The 13,578-nt window shown below is 41.7% G+C and overlaps 1 long non-coding RNA gene across 1 annotated transcript in view; it reads left to right on the top strand.

The window, feature by feature from the left end:
• The first annotated feature begins 362 nt into the window (after positions 1-362).
• Positions 363-13,578, top strand: part of LOC138363914 (uncharacterized) — a 55,750-nt gene continuing 42,534 nt past the window's right edge. Inside the window, exons 1-3 of the long non-coding RNA XR_011228262.1 lie at positions 363-501; positions 3,958-4,067; positions 4,532-4,609. This is a non-coding gene — a long non-coding RNA (uncharacterized lncRNA). The remainder of the gene's footprint in view (positions 502-3,957; positions 4,068-4,531; positions 4,610-13,578) is intronic.

The raw sequence follows: 13,578 nt of genomic DNA, 5'->3' as shown, positions 1-13,578 counted from the left end.
GTTTCTTTATTGTGTATTATTCTGATCTGCTTTTGTGTCAATATTTCTTCAAATTACCTGTAAACATTTATGTTGATTTTACTGTAATTATTTTACTTAAAATTATCTGTACCTGTAAAGAAAAGCTATAAAATACCTGGTAACATTTTGTATCAATTTTACTGTTAATTTATCAAAAAAAAAAAAAAAACTTAGTTTAAAGACTTACCCGAAACGCTATGCGTGCTAGTGGCTTTACAAGAATGTTAATTCAACTTATTTTCTATATTCTCTGTTAACCTCCATTGTAACTTCTTGTAAAAAAATAAATAAAAATAAAATAATAAAAATAACAAAACTATTTATGATGGGTTCAAGCGACGATTGAGTAGTGCGCAAAGCGTCCCTCACCTGTGACGTCACAGCGTCATCCGCCGCCAGGAACATCAACAAAGCGGTCAGTTTGTGGTCCGTGCAGTCAGCAAGAAGACAAACGCTTCATGCAATCACGCAAATATTATCGTAAGTAAACACTTATATTTTATAATATTATTAGATTCTGGTGCTGGCTATAGTGCTGGTGTATTAAGAGGCGAGGAGCAGTGGTGGTGTATTGAGAAGTGAGGGGCAGTGGTGGTGTATTGAGAGGTGAGGGGCAGTGGTGGTGTATTGAGAGGTGAGGGGAGTGGTGGTGTATTGAGAGGTGAGGGGCAGTGGTGATGTATTGAGAGGTGAGGGGCAGTGGTGGTGTATTGAGAGGTGAGGGGCAGTGGTGGTGTATTGAGAGGTGAGGGGCAGTGGTGGTGTATTGAGAGGTGAGGGGCAGTGGTGGTGTATTGAGAGGTGAGGGGCAGTGGTGGTGTATTGAGAGGTGAGGGGCAGTGGTGGTGTATTGAGAGGTGAGGGGCAGTGGTGGTGTATTGAGAGGTGAGGGGCAGTGGTGATGTATTGAGAGGTGAGGGGCAGTGGTGGTGTATTGAGAGGTGAGGGGCAGTGGTGGTGTATTGAGAGGTGAGGGGCAGTGGTGGTGTATTGAGAGGTGAGGGGCAGTGGTGATGTATTGAGAGGTGAGGGGCAGTGGTGGTGTATTGAGAGGTGAGGGGCAGTGGTGGTGTATTGAGAGGTGAGGGGCAGTGGTGGTGTATTGAGAGGTGAGGGGCAGTGGTGGTGTATTGAGAGGTGAGCGGCAGTGGTGGTGTATTGAGAGGTGAGGGGCAGTGGTGGTGTATTGAGAGGTGAGGGGAGTGGTGGTGTATTGAGAGGTGAGGGGCAGTGGTGGTGTATTGAGAGGTGAGGGGCAGTGGTGGTGTATTGAGAGGTGGGGGGCAGTGGTGGTGTATTGAGAGGTGGGGGGCAGTGGTGGTGTATTGAGAGGCGAGGGGCAGTGGTGGTGTATTGAGAGGCGAGGGGCAGTGGTGGTGTATTGAGAGGCGAGGGGCAGTGGTGGTGTATTGAGAGGCGAGGGGCAGTGGTGGTGTATTGAGAGGCGAGGGGCAGTGGTGGTGTATTGAGAGGCGAGGGGCAGTGGTGGTGTATTGAGAGGCGAGGGGCAGTGGTGGTGTATTGAGAGGCGAGGGGCAGTGGTGGTGTATTGAGAGGCGAGGGGCAGTGGTGGTGTATTGAGAGGCGAGGGGCAGTGGTGGTGTATTGAGAGGCGAGGGGCAGTGGTGGTGTATTGAGAGGCGAGGGGCAGTGGTGGTGTATTGAGAGGCGAGGGGCAGTGGTGGTGTATTGAGAGGCGAGGGGCAGTGGTGGTGTATTGAGAGGCGAGGGGCAGTGGTGGTGTATTGAGAGGCGAGGGGCAGTGGTGGTGTATTGAGAGGCGAGGGGCAGTGGTGGTGTATTGAGAGGCGAGGGGCAGTGGTGGTGTATTGAGAGGCGAGGGGCAGTGGTGGTGTATTGAGAGGCGAGGGGCAGTGGTGGTGTATTGAGAGGCGAGGGGCAGTGGTGGTGTATTGAGAGGCGAGGGGCAGTGGTGGTGTATTGAGAGGCGAGGGGCAGTGGTGGTGTATTGAGAGGCGAGGGGCAGTGGTGGTGTATTGAGAGGCGAGGGGCAGTGGTGGTGTATTGAGAGGCGAGGGGCAGTGGTGGTGTATTGAGAGGCGAGGGGCAGTGGTGGTGTATTGAGAGGCGAGGGGCAGTGGTGGTGTATTGAGAGGCGAGGGGCAGTGGTGGTGTATTGAGAGGCGAGGGGCAGTGGTGGTGTATTGAGAGGCGAGGGGCAGTGGTGGTGTATTGAGAGGCGAGGGGCAGTGGTGGTGTATTGAGAGGCGAGGGGCAGTGGTGGTGTATTGAGAGGCGAGGGGCAGTGGTGGTGTATTGAGAGGCGAGGGGCAGTGGTGGTGTATTGAGAGGCGAGGGGCAGTGGTGGTGTATTGAGAGGCGAGGGGCAGTGGTGGTGTATTGAGAGGCGAGGGGCAGTGGTGGTGTATTGAGAGGCGAGGGGCAGTGGTGGTGTATTGAGAGGCGAGGGGCAGTGGTGGTGTATTGAGAGGCGAGGGGCAGTGGTGGTGTATTGAGAGGCGAGGGGCAGTGGTGGTGTATTGAGAGGCGAGGGGCAGTGGTGGTGTATTGAGAGGCGAGGGGCAGTGGTGGTGTATTGAGAGGCGAGGGGCAGTGGTGGTGTATTGAGAGGCGAGGGGCAGTGGTGGTGTATTGAGAGGCGAGGGGCAGTGGTGGTGTATTGAGAGGCGAGGGGCAGTGGTGGTGTATTGAGAGGCGAGGGGCAGTGGTGGTGTATTGAGAGGCGAGGGGCAGTGGTGGTGTATTGAGAGGCGAGGGGCAGTGGTGGTGTATTGAGAGGCGAGGGGCAGTGGTGGTGTATTGAGAGGCGAGGGGCAGTGGTGGTGTATTGAGAGGCGAGGGGCAGTGGTGGTGTATTGAGAGGCGAGGGGCAGTGGTGGTGTATTGAGAGGCGAGGGGCAGTGGTGGTGTATTGAGAGGCGAGGGGCAGTGGTGGTGTATTGAGAGGCGAGGGGCAGTGGTGGTGTATTGAGAGGCGAGGGGCAGTGGTGGTGTATTGAGAGGCGAGGGGCAGTGGTGGTGTATTGAGAGGCGAGGGGCAGTGGTGGTGTATTGAGAGGCGAGGGGCAGTGGTGGTGTATTGAGAGGCGAGGGGCAGTGGTGGTGTATTGAGAGGCGAGGGGCAGTGGTGGTGTATTGAGAGGCGAGGGGCAGTGGTGGTGTATTGAGAGGCGAGGGGCAGTGGTGGTGTATTGAGAGGCTAGGGGGCAGTGGTGGTGTATTGAGAGGCGAGGGGCAGTGGTGGTGTATTGAGAGGCGAGGGGCAGTGGTGGTGTATTGAGAGGCGAGGGGCAGTGCTGGTGTATTGAGAGGCGAGGGGCAGTGCTGGTGTATTGAGAGGCGAGGGCCAGTGGTGGTGTATTGAGAGGCGAGGGCCAGTGCTGGTGTATTGAGAGGCGAGGGCCAGTGCTGGTGTATTGAGAGGCGAGGGCCAGTGCTGGTGTATTGAGAGGCGAGGGCCAGTGCTGGTGTATTGAGAGGCGAGGGCCAGTGCTGGTGTATTGAGAGGCGAGGGCCAGTGCTGGTGTATTGAGAGGCGAGGGCCAGTGCTGGTGTATTGAGAGGCGAGGGCCAGTGCTGGTGTATTGAGGCGAGGGCCAGTGCTGGTGTATTGAGAGGCGAAGGCCAGTGCTGGTGTATTGAGAGGCGAGGGCCAGTGCTGCTGTATTGAGAGGCGAAGGCCAGTGCTGGTGTATTGAGAGGAGAGGTACTGTGCTGCACATACAGTATATAAAAACAGCATAATATTTTAATCACAAGCAGGGTTTCCTAATGGCTCCTTGAAACTTATGTGCAAAGTACTTAACCCAGTTATAAGTTCCAAATCATGTGTGTCGTATTATTAAACATCTCTTTAGAAAGCTGATTTATGTTATTTCTTAGTGTTCACTACTACTAGGTAATGATAAATATATATCTCACTGATATATTATTAATTATATTCAGCTATTGCAGATGATTTTGATGCTGCAAACCGGAGATGCATAGCTGCGGAAGACACGTCTGAAGTGGAAACTTAAAACGAAGCTTCAGATATGAAGCAAAGAATGCCAAGAATAACAAATGTAAGCATTGAAAACCTAGTTCAGTAATGAAAAAATTTCACAAAATTGACATATTGTGCATTATTTCATCTCATTGTCAATCATATTTAATGATTTTTTTTTATGGAGTAATCTTTGCTATGTTGATAGTGCTCGTTGTGTCTCTGCAGGTGCATTCATTGTGTGTATGATGCCTGGTGTTAAAGTATTATTTCTTACTCATTCATGCTCTCATTTAGACGTTTGGCCTCGATGAGGTTCAGTCTTGTGACTGGTGTGTGGCACGTTTCTGTTGAAATGTAGTCTTTTCGAGACTACATTTCAAATATTACCTAACATACATGGCTACTCCCTCTCCTTGTCTAATATATCTATCTGTGTGAAATAGATTAAATCTATTTATTTGATATTCATCTAATAGTTCTCTATTTTCTACATTCATCCATGTTTTGGTAAGTGCAATAATATGTATTGTTTCATTGCAGATAAGAGATTCCAGATCGTTCCAGATTTCCGAAGTACTGAAACGCACACCATACAGGCTTGGTGGATCTCGGTGCAAGGTAAAATAATTTATTTACTTGTACAGTATATATTTTTAGCTAATTATCAGTATATAAAACCACAGTACTTAATTTTATCAGTGTCAAAGACACAATTACATCTTACTCATAAATACCATTATATACCTCACTTGTGGTAACATATACACACATTAAGTGTATTATGTAGCATTATCTGTAATCAACTGATTTTCAGAGCTGCTCATTACAAAATATTCTTTTAAAAAAGTGTTTCTTAACAATAGGAGCATTTCATTACAATATATCCATAATCAACTATATCAAACCCTATTACAGGTAAAACCAGTAGGCATTCTACTGTATTTTATCAAACCCCTATTAGAATAATAGATCTTGTAATGATTTTGCAAAAATAGTGCCATTTACTATTTTTAAAATATTATTAAAAAATTTACCGATATGGTGCATTCGGATGACAAACCAAATTTTTCACTTTTGACAATTGAGCACCTGCTACATCCAGATTCCTGGGAGGAAAGGAAGGACGATCTTTGGAATCATTACCTAAGTATACAGGAAAGCTCATTTATCAAAATACATTAACATTATACATATTTTGATCAAAATAGAAAATATCACGGAAACTCCGAAACTCGGAAAAATCCAGATGACATCTATAAACAAATCCCCTTTTCCTAGTTCTGCATCTCTCCTTTGGAATAAATTTTGTTGTGCCTTTATCATATATTTCACAAAACTTGACATACATCTCATTTACTTCATGTCCTAACGGCAAGTGTTTGTCAAATTCCTTAACCCTTACACTGCTCAGGGGTCCTTGGGACATTTACACCCATGTGCGCAAGAAATAAAAAAATTTAAAAATTTTTTTTAGTCTTCTAAACATGTTAATTTGTGTCCCCTGAGCACGGAAAAAATAAAAAAAAAATCGTAGGTGACATATTTTGGGCGCAATTGACCGAGGAAGTCTGGCAAAAAGTGGGTGTTGACAGAGCGGTCGTCAGACCCGGTCAGCGTCACCCGCGTTGACAGATGGGAGTTGCCACAAAGATATTATTACCTAATTGTTTCAATGTCTCTGATTGATTTTTTCTTAGTTTTTTTGCAGTAATATTATTCAATAGTGTGTATTGTAATATATTTATATAATAAAAGTGGTTAATAATCGCTATACTCAAAAGTATGATGTGCATATTAGTGATTCAATTATTATGTTTATAAAATTATAAATAAATAGTTTTGCTGCTATTACACTCTATACACAGGTTATATATAAGTATCTGCATGTTTTGGTCACCATAACGAACCACTTAGTTGGTATTGAGAGTCGAAAAGCAACGAGGAGTTACCGCCACACACCAGCCAGCCACTCGCTGCCACTCCCTCAACACACGCACTAAACTTTCTCCCCCAACAATACCATTTGTGGTGTTATTACACTATATACAGACGTTATATATAAGTATGTGTATATTTTGTTCACCACAACTGTACAGCTAAGCTGATATAGTTAGTTCAGGCACTAAGAGTCGTCGCTATACACAGATGGCGGCTGGCGGCTCCCTCACTCTTTCAAGGTCACACGCACTAAACTTTCTCCCCCAACAATACCTTTTGCAGTGTTATTACCCTATATACACATATTATATATAAATATCTACATGTTTTATGCACCGTAACTGTACACCTAAGCTTGTAGTGCGCCCAAAGAGCATAGTGGCCACCCTCTAAACAGCTAGACAAATCATGCAGACGACGTCACCTCCGTCACCCAAATGGCTCCTCCCAGCATAATCCTTTTGCTGTTATTACACTAATACACACATTATATATAAGTATCTACATTTGTGTTCACCATAGAGAACCACTGACCTGGTATGGTGAATGCAAACAATAACAGGTGGCCACACAGTCAGTAAACGATGCTGTCTCCCTCCGTCTCTCAGCATCACTCCTCCCACAGCACTAATTATTACAACAATCCTGCTATTATCACAACCCTGGTTATTTATATCACAGTCATGGGTCATCTGTAATATTGTCATCGCTAAATAATAACAATTATATATTTATTTTGGCATTTTTCGGCGATGCTGTGGTCACAAGCTGAACATCAATGCTGTTCGCTCATGCTGCGTGTGCCGGCCTTGGTTGCTCCAACAGTACTGTGCCTCTCACACTTGAGAATATTGCCCACGATTTTTTTTTTAAATGGCATCTGTTTACAAGAGCCCTGAGGAAGCTACTGTGAACCCCGTGTAGCCGCGGGCCATTTGAATCAGGCCTGGCACCCTATGGCGTATATATACGCCATGCGCACCATGGGACATGTTACTCAGGGCGTATATATACGCCATGCGCAGTTTAAGGGTTAAGGAAATATCTGAGTTCCCCATAATGACCTCTCCACAAATCAGGTTTTTCAACTGCTTCAAGCTTATTTTTTAACAGATTATAATGCATTGCATACTTTATTCCCAAAAAGACATGGTCACTTTTACCCAAGGGAGGGAGGTACTGAATGACAAATATCTCTTCCTCTTTCCTTGTAAATATAACATCCAGAATGGAGGGAACATCCCCTTCCCTCATCCTCGTAGCTTGTTTAACATATAGAAACATGAATGTTTACAGGATGAGGTTTACAAATCTACAAGTATGAAAATCCTCTGTTCTAGCTTAGCAAAGCTTAGCTTAGCCTATTATATTGAACTTTAACTTTATAACAAAACCAATCAAAAGGGTTTGCAATAATATTAGTTGAAAAATTCTACCAATTTTTGTTTTTCAGTGTTAATAGTAAAAATGCTTATGTTTTTATTGTTAAATTTCAATGTAATATCAGTTTGAAGATATTTAAGAATAAATATGGCTAGGTCCCTTTAGTGTATAAATGTATATTATCCACCAAAAAATTTACACAAACAAAAATTGTTAATTGTAACATAAACTTTTTCTAGTACGTGTCCTGAAGTAAATTTCTATCAAACCTCACTGGAAAATTCATTGGTGTTGTATGTTTATTGTTAGTATGATATACAGTCTACTGATCAAGTGAACTAGGTACTATTTATCATCCAAACGCACCAATATGTCTTCATTCTTCCCAGATGAAGGAACTAGGTAACGTTCATCATCTGAATGCACCATCTGCAATGCATCATCTGAATACTTTCCCACACTCATGACACACAGGAGGTTTATCAGCTGTATGCACAATCCTGTGAGTTTTTTAAGTCGCAGATGATTGAATCCCTTGCCACACTCAGGACATTCACGAGGTTTATCATCCGTATGCACAGTCATGTGACTAATTGTACTAGAACGTTTCCCAAATCTTTTCCCTGCATTCAGCACACTTGAAATGTTTAGCACCTGTTTGTAGTGTCCTATGCACATTTATATATATATATATATATATATATATATATATATATATATATGTCGTACCTAGTAGCCAGAACGCACTTCTCAGCCTACTATGCAAGGCCCGATTTGCCTAATAAGCCAAGTTTTCATGAATTATTTGTTTTTCGACTACCTAACCTACCTAACCTAACCTAACCTAACTTTTTCGGCTACCTAACCAAACCTAACTTATGAAGATAGGTTAGGTTAGGTTAGGTAGGGTTGGTTAGGTTCGGTCATATATGTACGTTAATTTTAACTCCAATAAAAAAAATTGACCTCATACATAATGAAATGGGTAGCTTTATCATTTCATAAGAAAAAAATTAGAAAAAATATATTAATTCAGGAAAACTTGGCTTATTAGGCAAATCGGGCCTTGAATAGTAGGCCAAAAAGTGAGTTCTGGCTACTAGGTACGACATATATATATATATATATAATATTATATATATATATAATATTATATATATATATAATATATATATATATTATATATATATATATATATATAATATATATATATATATATATATATATATATATTATATATATATATATAATATATATATATATATATAATATATATATATATATATATATATAATATATATATATATATATAATATATATATATATATATATATAATATATATATATATATATATATATATATATATATATATATATATATATATATATATATATATATATATATATATATATGTCGTACCTAGTAGCCAGAACTCACTTCTCAGCCTACTATTCGAGGCCCGATTTGCCTAATAAGCCAAGTTTTCCTGAATTAATATATTTACTATAATTTTTTTCTTATAAAATGATAAAGCAACCCTTTTCTCTATGTATGAGGTCAATTTTTTTTTATTAGAGTTAAAATTAACGTAGATATATGACCGAACCTAACCAACCCTACCTAACCTAACCTAACCTATATTTATAGGTAAGGTTAGGTTAGGTAGCCAAAAAAAGCTAGGTTAGGTTAGGTTAGGTAGGTTAGGTAGACGAAAAAACATTAATTCATGAAAACTTGGCTTATTAGGCAAATCGGGCCTTGAATAGTAGGCTGAGAAGTGCGTTCTGGCTATTAGGTACGACATATATATATATATATATATATATATATATGTCGTACCTAGTAGCCAGAACGCACTTCTCGGCCTACTATTCAAGGCCCGATTTGCCTAATAAGTCAAGTTTTCCTGAATTAATATATTTTCACTAATTTTTTTCTTATGAAATGATAAAGCTACCCATTTCATTATGTATGAGGTCAATTTTTTTTATTGGAGTTAAAATTAACGTAGATATATGACCGAACCTAACCAACCCTACCTAACCTAACCTAACCTATCTTTATAGGTTAGGTTGGGTTAGGTAGCCGAAAAAGTTAGGTTAGGTTAGGTTAGGTAGGTTAGATAGTCGAAAAACAATTAATTCATGAAAACTTAGCTTATTAGGCAAATCGGGCCTTGCATAGTAGGCTGAGAAGTGAGTTCTGGCTACTAGGTACGACATATATATATATATATATATATATATATATATATATATATATATATATATATATATATATATATATATATATATATATATATATATATATATATATGAAAAACATAAATTAATAATTGAGTCGCAACATGGTTTTATAAATGGCCGTTCATGTTTAACAAATTTGTTATCTTTTTATTCTAGCATTGTTGAGGCAGTTGATAGTGGTAAGGATTGCGATGTTGTATACCTTGACTTTAGCAAAGCTTTTGATACAGTGCCACATGAAAGACTGATTAAAAAAATAGAGTCTCATGGTATTGGGGGTGCTATATTAAGCTGGATTAGGGCATGGCTATACCAAAGGAAACAGAGAGTTAGTATAAATGGAATCAAGTCAGAGTGGGAAAATGTTGTAAGTGGAGTGCCTCAAGGCTCTGTCCTGGGACCTCTGTTGTTTATAATATATATAAATGATTTAGATTCAGGTTTGAGTAGCAACATTTGCAAATTTGCCGATGATACGAAAATCGGTAGGGTAATTAATTCGGAGGAGGACTCACTATCACTTCAAGTTGATCTAGATAGGGTTTTGAAATGGTCAAAGGATTGGCAGATGCAGTTTAATGCTGATAAATGTAAAGTTCTGAGGTTAGGTAATGATGATAGAGTTACAAGATACGAGCTAGATGGTGTTGTGATTGCGAAGTCGGATTGCGAAAGGGATCTGGGAGTTATGATTAGTAAGAATTTAAAACAAAAGGATCAATGCATAAATGTTCGTAATAAGGCAAATCGGACACTTGGATTTATTAATCGCAGCGTTAGTAACAAGACACCTGGTGTGGTTCTCAAGCTATATCTTGCTCTAGTTAGGCCCCATTTAGATTATGCAGTTCAGTTTTGGTCGCCATATTATAGAATGGATATAAATTCACTTGAACGTGTCCAGCGTAGGATGACTAAGTTAATTCCCCAAATTAGAAATCTTTCATATGAAGAAAGATTAACAAAGCTTAAGTTGCATTCACTGGAAAGGCGAAGAGTTAGGGGTGACATGATAGAGGTTTACAAGTGGATGAATGGACATAACCGGGGGGATATTAGTAGGGTATTAAAAGTATCAACACAGGACAGAACACGAAACAATGGGTATAAATTGGATAGGTTTAGATTTAGGAAAGACTTGGGTAAATACTGGTTCAGTAACAGGGTTGTTGATTTGTGGAACCAATTGCCGCGTAACATTGTGGAGGTGGGGTCCCTCGATTGTTTCAAGCACGGGTTGGACAAGTATATGAGTGGGATTGGGTGGTTATAGAATAGGAGCTGCCTCGTATGGGCCAATAGGCCTTCTGCAGTTACCTTTGTTCTTATGTTATGTTCTTATGTTCTTATATATATATATATAAAGGCGGTACATTAGGTTTATTTGAGTACATAGCATTGATGTTTTTAAATTATTGTAAAGCAATTAACACCCATAGGGCTTTGGGCAGGTCCTAAATCAACAGATAATTTTAAGTTGGCCTGGTTGGTCCGTGAGCCCGGTTTGTCCGGCACTTATAATATTAATATTTATTACACGTATAATATTTGACTGGCAGTCTGTCCATGCAATGTTGCAAGGCTCTTGGTTTCTTAGATTTGCCAACAATTACACATGTGATTGTCTGTTCCGTCAGCATTCGCACACATCATGGCCAAGAGCCTGTCCTTGTTGACCTTACGTCCTGGCACACAATCCTCACTCCTCATTGCTAGAGGTTTTTCTGGTAAACTCTTCCAATACAACCCAGTTTCATCTGCATTATAAATTTGATACGAATATAAATTATTTGCCACAATGTATGCTCTTAATTTCTGTTTAAATGGTTCTACACTGCTTTCATCTGCACTCAATTTTTCACCGACAATTTTCCTCTTCACAATATTGTGCCTACCCTTGAACCTTGCAACCCACCCTTCACTCCCTTCGAAATTCTTTATTCCAAGGCTTGCAGCAAACCTGCTTGCAGCATTTTGTATTTCTGGCGTGAATTATCAGGCCAGCTGTGCAGTGCTTAGCAAACCACTTGTACACAGCCTCATCCAACTGCACATGCGTCAAAGTTTTCATAGTCTTTCTACCACACCCTCTGCTAGTGCTTGCACCTTCACTTTTACAGGTTGAAATTAATTTTATAAGTTATTCTTTTTGTTTCCTTATATCAGAAACAGTACTAGTGCCTATATTAAATTCCTTGGCAACACTTGAGGTCGACCGGCCATGTTCACAAAGTTGTATAACACGTAGCTTGTCCTTAATTGTTAGGACAACCTTCTTCCTCTTAACATCTCCAGAACGATTCATGCTGCTACCAGACATAGTCTTGGTCAAAAATGTTCAAAGTTACTATGAAAATAAAAAAAAGTTATTTAAAAAAATATTTCACTAATGGTGCAGCACTGTGGTGTAACATGAGGGTAGAGAGCACATGGCTTGACCAGGCCTGGACGGGTCCAGTCGGGGCAGGGAGGAGGCACGTTATGTAGGCCGCCAGCAGGAAAAAAAAATATTTTTGAAGGAAACTTCAGCCTGTGCAAATTGTTTTTAGGAAACTTGCATGATATTTTTTTTTTTACATAATTACTAGTATTTCTTTTGACTTTGGCTATGATGAGTTGTTCTAAAATCGATGGTAATTCCTGTACTGTAGTCTATAGGCCGCTCCCCATCCAACCCTTATCCCCCCAGGTGGTCCCTCCCAATGCTCCCCTCTCTCCCGACACCACCCACCCACCCCACCCCCTCCTACACCATGCGCCTCGAGCCACAGGCAGACGGGATTAATACGGTACGACCTGCCTCATGGTTTTCATATACAGTGGTACCTCGGAATGCGAGTGTCCCTGTATGCGAGTTTTTCGGAAGACGAGCAGGATTTACTCCAAAAATATGTCTCGGAAGGCGAGGGTTACCTCGGGACGCGAGTTTGTTGATACGTGTACAGGCCGACTGGCGCGTGGTGGCATGGCGATCGCGCCTCAGTTTACCAGTGTCTCGTGTCCAGTGACTATCCCACCTGAATTCTTCACAAGGATTTACAGTTTTTTATCGTTTTTTTGGCCATTTGAGCATAAAAATGTCATTATATATCTTGCCATGGGTCTCAAGAAAGCCATTGGTAAGGTTCAACCTAAGAAAATAGCTGTGAGTAGAGACAGTACAGGATGTCCCTTCTTGATTAACCCCTTAACTGCGTTGCCTCCAAATGTGACACCCCCGCAGTGCGCAGGAAATAAATTCTCTTGAAAAAATTCTTTTTTCTTTTTAAAGTGTCAAAAACCCTTCCCTGAGTATGGGTATGTAAAAAAAAATTCGAAATTGTACTTACTTTGGGTGCTATGGGGTCCGGAAGTTGGGGCGTGACGTCATCATTCCCCGTGCGCCCGTGGTGTAAGCTCTCAGAGGCGGTGGGGCGCTCGGGGCGGGGCGCGCGAGTTGCCGCGAATATATTTTTGTTCATTTATTGCGCACATTTCCCAATACATTTTCATTGTTTTTATGTGCCAATCCAATGTATAATGAACACGTACACTGTAATATCGCAGTACAACATCCGTACTGTCCGTAGACACTGTGTTACGTGCATCACAAACAACTTCACTTATCCTACACAATTTCCAATGTATCATGCCAAATAAATTTATATTTACACTTTATATACACACTGTACAGTATCACACACTATATACACACACCATAAACACACTCAGTACTCCGCGAGTGTGTGATATGCTGCGAAACAGCCAACGGGGCAGAGTGGCACCTTGCACTCCACGCACCAGGTGCTGATACATCTTCGTTTCTGTTCTCTGCGGGTAGTGTTCCTGCATACTATACACGCACGTTTACCCTTCTCCCGTGATGCTGTGCCTGGCATATACTCAAGCATATGTACTCCGAAGTTCTCATTACCCCTCAATCTGTCTGGAGCTGCATGTGGCATTGTTGCTTGCACTCCGCGCGGTACAACAGAACCCTCCTTGCCATACTTTACTAGCAGCTGTGACACAACACCAGC

Source organism: Procambarus clarkii, chromosome 12, assembly GCF_040958095.1.
Source record: "Procambarus clarkii isolate CNS0578487 chromosome 12, FALCON_Pclarkii_2.0, whole genome shotgun sequence".
NCBI lineage: Eukaryota > Metazoa > Arthropoda > Malacostraca > Decapoda > Cambaridae > Procambarus > Procambarus clarkii.
Note: the sequence above shows the minus strand (reverse complement) of the source record. Positions and strands in the feature narration are given on the sequence as shown.